The sequence below is a fragment of the Octodon degus genome, unplaced genomic scaffold (genome assembly GCF_000260255.1).
Source record: "Octodon degus isolate 3935 unplaced genomic scaffold, OctDeg1.0 scaffold00034, whole genome shotgun sequence".
Lineage (NCBI taxonomy): Eukaryota > Metazoa > Chordata > Mammalia > Rodentia > Octodontidae > Octodon > Octodon degus.
The window spans coordinates 7,188,206-7,195,083 of NW_004524610.1; the positions used below are offsets into that span (position 1 = coordinate 7,188,206).

At 41.8% G+C, this 6,878-nt stretch overlaps 1 protein-coding gene across 3 annotated transcripts in view; it reads left to right on the plus strand.

The window, feature by feature from the left end:
* Nucleotides 1-6,878, plus strand: part of Nkain2 (sodium/potassium transporting ATPase interacting 2) — a 1,099,112-nt gene that overhangs the window by 834,308 nt on the left and 257,926 nt on the right. The gene's annotated exons all lie outside the window — the stretch shown is intronic.

Below are 6,878 nucleotides of genomic sequence, written 5' to 3' on the forward strand. Positions count from 1 at the left end.
TTCAGTTTCCATGGTTTCGCTTATCCACAGGCAACTGTAATCAGAAAATATTAAATGAAAATTCCAGAAATAAATCATCATGAATTTTCAAATGTGTGTCTCTCAGAATCAGGCGACATAATCTCGTGCAGTCCAATCGGGGCCCATGTAGGACTTAAATCACCCGTGTATCCATGCTGTGTACGCTACCCACAGTTTTTATGTTTGGACTTGGGGGCTGGGTTATCAAGTTGACTGCAGCAGAACAGTTACCATTGGTTACCATTACTGTACCTAATGACGAGCCCAGAGTACAGGATTAATGATGCTCATAGTGTGGCCAGGTCAGCAAGAAGTTACAAAATACATCTTCAAGTGAAACAGTGCCAGCTCTCCAACAAACTAGAAAACACAAAGACACATTTGATGAAGTTGCTTACAGGTGCAACTTGTCATCTCTGTGGTTCGGGGCACTCACTGAGGCCTTAGAACACAGCCCATCTGTCACAGGTTAGCCCTTACCAGATTGAAATGGTGAAGTAATTCTGCACTTGTATGATCTAAAGTTAAACTGCAAAGCATGTATGTCAGAAAGACTTAGGGGGAAATGCATGCTTTTGTTCAAAACTGGACTTCTGAATGTCAGGGAAGACAGTGCCTCTCGGTTTGTCCTTGCTGCTGTGACCTGGAGACCCCCTAGTCCTGGCAGGCTCTGTGTCTTGCGCCTTCCAGTATCTTTGCTTTATGTTTGGAAATTCTGTCTCCACTACATGTTGTTTCATCGACGTGTGATCACTATACTCCGGGGAAGCTGCAAACTGGCCCGGGAAAGCGCTTTCTGGCTTGAGTGACATCTGCAGAACGGCTGCCCGCTGCAACATGACCAAGAAGCCACGCCAGGGCGGGCATGCAGCTGGCAGCTCACACTTCTCAGATGTTTGCTGTCGTGCCAGAAGCCTCCCCACTTTTGGCGGTCCCTGTGAGCAGGGAGGTTGAGGCACTGGGCTCCTCTCTTGTGTGTGCGCCCTATCTAGAGATGCAGCTCTGGTATCTCTGTTGGTTGTTTTTAAGTTTTATTTATTTATTTATTTATTTGGTACAGGGTCTTACTATGCACCTCTGACTCATAATGATCCTCCTGCTTTCAGCCTCCCCAGCTCTGAGATTGCTGGCATGCGGCACCATGCCCGGACTCAGTGGCTGCTGGCTCAGTGTGCCCCGGTGGCAGGGCCGGTGTGGCTTGTGGTGCAGGGGATCGAACCCCAGGTCCTGTCCCTGCACTTGCCTAAGCAGGCACTTAGGCCAGCTATCTTGCTGGCCCTCTGCTGTCTCAAAGGAAAAGGCACGTTCAGCTTGAGCTGTCAGGCCTGCCCGTCCCTCCCGCAGGAGGACAACTCAGCTAGCAAAACCCGCTTCCTCGGGAAGCTCCTGCTTCATCCCTGCTTGCCTCAACGGCATCCTGAACGCAGGCCCAGGAGACGCTGCCACGGCTGGTCCCGCTTCTCTCTCTCTCTTCACTAGCCTGAGGATGGGTCTCAGAATGAGGCCCATGAACACTATCGTCCTGAGATCATTTCAGGAGGCCAAAGAAGCTAGCATTATTTTCATTATAATGATGAAATATTATTTATTCTTTTTGTACTTTTGATAGAAACACTGTAAGTGCAAAAGCAACATGAATTAAACTGCTGGCCACTTAACACAAATCAAGACAGTGGAGCAAACTAGCCCATGGGAACTGTAATTTTTGTACCAACAGGTGTCCACAGAGAAGAAAGAGAAGCAGCTCATCTAAGAATACTCTTAATCGAGCAGTACAACTGACTGGCTTTATTAAATTTCAGTGCCCTGATGACACGCCCTTTAATATTCTGTGGGACATACTGGGAAGTCCAGTATGCTAAAGAACTTCTATTGCGCATAAAGTATGATAACTGGAAGAAAACACTTCCATGCAGCTGAGCTGCAAGCTGACCTCTCCGCTGTTTTCACTGAATACGATGTCTATGTAAGGGGAACCAGGAGAAAACTTAGCACTCTAGGAACTTAGATATTTTGCAGACATTGTCCTGTGGTTAAACAGGAGTACCTGTCAGCTCAAGGTAAAAAACTCACATTTGATGCCATCGCCGACATTTGAACTTTCAAACAAAAATTAGAATTATGGGGGCCAGGGAGATAGCTCAGTAGAATGAGCGCCTGCCTGGCAAGCACAGGGTCCTGAGTTCAATCCCTGGTATTGCAAAAATATAAATAAATAAATAAATAAATAAATAAATATAGAATTGTGGAAAACTAATATTAACAACAATAAACACAACAGCTTCCAAATATATAAACATCTTTTTTATACTTTGTAATACTTTAAAAATGATTTTAATAACATATTAGATAGTGATTAACATTTGCAAAATCTGCAAACTCAGTAAAACCAATACTTTCCAAATGCACATTGCATGATTTTACCACATCATACATAGGTAACATGATCACACCAATTCCAGCTGGACCATGAATCTGAATGTAAGGAAGAGTGAGGAATTCTCTGGGAATGCTGAAGTACACAGCTGATACACACAGTCTTTAAGAAATTAACAGATGCCAGATTTTATATGGTTGCAGTCTTCAGATCATATGGAATATATGAAGAAATTACAAAATAGACTCAAAATAAAAGACCTACTTGAAAAGTGGTAAACCACAATGGATAGGCACCTCTCAGGAAAAGTGTAAGATGCCAACAAACACTTGAAAAAACTCTTGGCATCTCTGACCACTAGAGAAATATAAATTAAAACCACACTACAATTTGATCTTATACCAAAAAATGCATGTCAAGAAGAAGTAAGCAACAGCAAATGCTGGTGAGGCTGCAGCCAGAGGGCATCCTGCCGCACTGCTGGGGTGTGCGAACAGCCCAGACGTTGTACAAGGCAGCGTGGAGATTCCTCAGCAGACGGAAGATAGAAACCACGTTTCGCCAAGCCATGCCTCTTCTGGATGGCCCCCAAAAAGTTGGAGCCACCCTAGTAAACAATGCCTTCGTACTCATGTTTACAGCAGCACCATTTATTACAATAGTCAGATGGACCTTGTGCGTGGCCTCAGTGTCAAGAGATGAGGAATAAAGAAAATGTGGTCCTTACACGCAGTGGAGTACTATTCTGCCATGAAGAATTATACACTTGAGTCATTTTTAGAAAAATGCAAGGGATGGAAGGAGGAGGGAGGGAAGGGGATGTGAAGAGGATGGAGATGTGTGGTATTCCTGCGCCAGCTCCACACGTGGAATGGGGACATCACTACTGCATGCATGGACTGGTGAAAAACAATGAAATACTGACAGAAGAAATGAAAAATGGACCATAGGCCTAAATTTAAAGCCCAAAGATACAAAACTGTTAGGACAAAACAGAATAAAGTCTTCGTGACAGTAGGCAAAGATTTCTTTTTTTTTTTCCAAAATTTTATTAATAAACAGATAGCAATGAGACAGTTTCAAATCAAATCAGAAGTACAGTTTCAACAAATAATACACTGCATATATTCTTCTTAGTGGTTAATTGCTGTACAAGACGTGGACTTGAGATCCTATTTACAAACACCATTAGAACAAATCATTCTATTCATTAAGAGAATGTAACTATATATCTATCCCAACCACTTTGAATACACAGATACAAAATGGACATTCATCGGTATACCCCATTTTTTCTAAGTTCCGTTATTGAATATTATAGGTGTGTAAACTCAGCAAAATATTCTAAAAGAGTCCAGTAGCCCATAATAGCATTGGGTCTTCTGTTTAACTGGCAATGTCAGAAATTATTGACCTGAGTCCCCCACAGCTCAACTTAACAGCATGGCTTTATTTCTTATATTTCGTCTTCATACTTTTCTACTAGATGGTTAAGACCAAGGTAAAGCAGGACCTATGCAACAAGAGTTGTAGCTTTTTGGTCTGAGAAGGTCAATGAAATGCCCTCAGGATTTGTCCTGAGATCCTGTACCTCAGATTGTAGAACCTTTATCAGTGCAGCCATGTGGATGAGTCACGGCCATTGCTTGGCCAATGTGCTCTCTGTGAAAGCCTGAGAGAGTGTCTTCTCCCGATGTGACTCTCCTTAGGCCCACTCTATGTCATCGATCACTTTCCTCTTTGGCCCATAATCTTCTTGATCAGAAAATTTGGGACACTACCAAGGTACATGACGTTACAGTACAAGTTCTCTTATGTCCTGAGTCTTAATTGACCTTAGAAGGCTAGGGCCAAAAAGTTAGCTTTCCTTGTAGCCCTCCTTTTTCTCTAATTTTGGTCTGCAAACTTAGGTTGTTACCCATCCAGAAGAAAAGCTTATTGTTATTATCAAATGATTTAGGCTATCAAGCTTAACCTCACTATCTCACTGCATTTCAAACATCTTAGGCATAAAATACCTAAAGCAAAATGATGAAGCTTGTCCAAACTTAAATTTATTCTCTTCTCCAAAAGTGAGCAAGGAAATGAAAGTTAGGTACTTCCAAATCATTTGTCTGATAAAAAACTTATAAAACTCAAAAAATGTAAGGCAAATACATGATACAAAATAGTTGAAATATTTCATCAGATAGTTCATTAAAGAAAACATGCAAACATGGAAAATTAGTATGTGAAAGATATCCAAAATGATTAGTCATTAGAGAAATACAAATTAAAAGCATGAGTTATCAGTACATTCATTAAAAGTGATTAAAATGTTTAAAGTAAAAAAGAAAAACCGATAACACTAAGTACCAGAAAGTGTGTAAAGCAAACGGAACTCGTACATCAGAATGCAAACTTGTACAGCTATTACCAAGTTATAGTTGGTCGGGTGCTCACAAAGCTTAACATTGCCCACATGATTCAGCACTTCCTCTTGTAGCTGTTTACCTAAGTGAAATAAATGCTTATAGCCATGCAAACATCTATATGTGTATGTTTCTAGCAGCGTTATTCATAACCACCAAAATTGGGAGCAGCCACGTCCCATGTAACCAATACATGGGCAACGTATGATGCTTCTTCTTACCCAAAACTTACTGAGCAATAAAAAAGAACAAACTGAAAAAATATAGAGGACTCTCAGTTACAGGGTGTTGAGTGCCAGGGGTGGGGTCTCACACCTGTAATCCCAGCACTCGGGGGCTGGGGGAGGCAGATCACCCCAAGTCTGAAGGCAGCTTGAGCTGCATCTGGGATCCTGGCTCCAAAAACCTCAAATGTATTATTCTGAGTGAAAGAGGTTTTATAGAAAAAGCTGTGATTCTATTTATAGGATTCCATTTCTACGGCATTCTGGAGAATACAAATCTAGAAACAGAAAGTGGGTTTGTGGCTTCTACAAGTTGATTTGGGAGCAAGAGCTGATGACAAAGGGACACGGGGACCATCTGGGGGGACAGACTTCTGTCTCCTGATTCGCACTTGCAAGGCTCAGCACACGGAGTCTAGAAAAAGCAAATGTAGCTCTGTGTAAGTGACACCTCCGTAACAGTCGCACTTCTGTTTACTTTTATTTTTAGCTTTTATTGGCCAAGTTTCCAGTTCACACTGAATCAGTTTCTCCCGGAGCCAGGACGCATCTTGATCCCTTTCCTCCGCCTTCTCCTGCTTGCCTTCCTTCAGCTCTTGGCTGCTTCCTGTTTCAGGAAGACCCGTCTCCCCACTTCCTATTATATATTTTTTATTTTGCTCTTCAGTCATTTATTCTTTGGGTTTCTCAGACAAGAAAAACCCATGTGATATTTAAGCTTTTGGTCCAATATATTTCATCTAACATTACTATCTCAAGATGATTATAAGGAGAAAAACATATTTAAGGAAGAAGTAGTACAGAGGAAAAACAGATTCCTCTTGGCTCTCCCCAAAAGCAGATTTGAGGCTGTGGCCACCAGGGCCACGTATCGTGTGTCAGCTTCTTGCAGGGCTCACGCCAGTAGGAACAGGTCCCAGGCAGAAGGATGATGCAGGAGCATGGCCCCAGGTGCCCAGCTCTTCCGCCAACCCCTGTAGTCCAGTGATGTCTCCACTTCCATCACATGTGGCTTTGGAGAGGGGTAGAGCCAAGTTTGGAAAACTCTCTCCTTTTAGAAAAAAAAAAGTGGGAAAGAAAGCACTGCTTGGATTTCCATTCCACTCTCCTTTCATGAAAAATTTAAGCATTGTGGAACTAAACAAAGCATAACTAACAGTATAACTAATAGGACTTTGTTTTTTTTTTTTTTTAAATGAGCATGTTTCAGCAAGTACCCCCTTTTCTCATATCCCCATCTTTAGCTAATTCCTTTTCTTTTTAAGAAATCACTAAAGGAACAGGCTTCACTGCTTGCTTATAAATGTTCCAAATAAATTATGTAGGTTCCACAGCAGTATCCACTTGGCTACGTGTTATTTAAGGCTCCACGATCCCTCACAGATATGAATTTTATAGCAGCCAGGGATCAAGTTTGTTTAATTATTGATGCACAGTGCCCAGCACAGCATCGCAGAGAGAGAATCAGGTAAAAGTCACCGCTGATTGGAGCGATGATGTGAACACTTCGCTGTAGGGACGCACTTCCTGGAATGTACTTTTCTCCACGCACTGCTCCTCTTTCCATTCTCCAAAATGTGCCTTTAGGAAGATTTGCGTAATCTAAGAAAAATATTTTATGTTTAAAATATTCATGGACAATTAGAATTTGGGGGGAATGAATGCAAGAAGTTAAGACCCTAAGGCCGATCCGGGCAGGCGCAGCATTCGCAGCCGTAATGACCTCGCAGGGCACCTTTGCTTTCTGTGAGGTTACCATGCTTTAATTTGGAAGAACATTTTATTTTATTTATTTGCATTAATCTTTAATTAATCTTTTTGTTTGGATATTGTTATGGTTCGTGT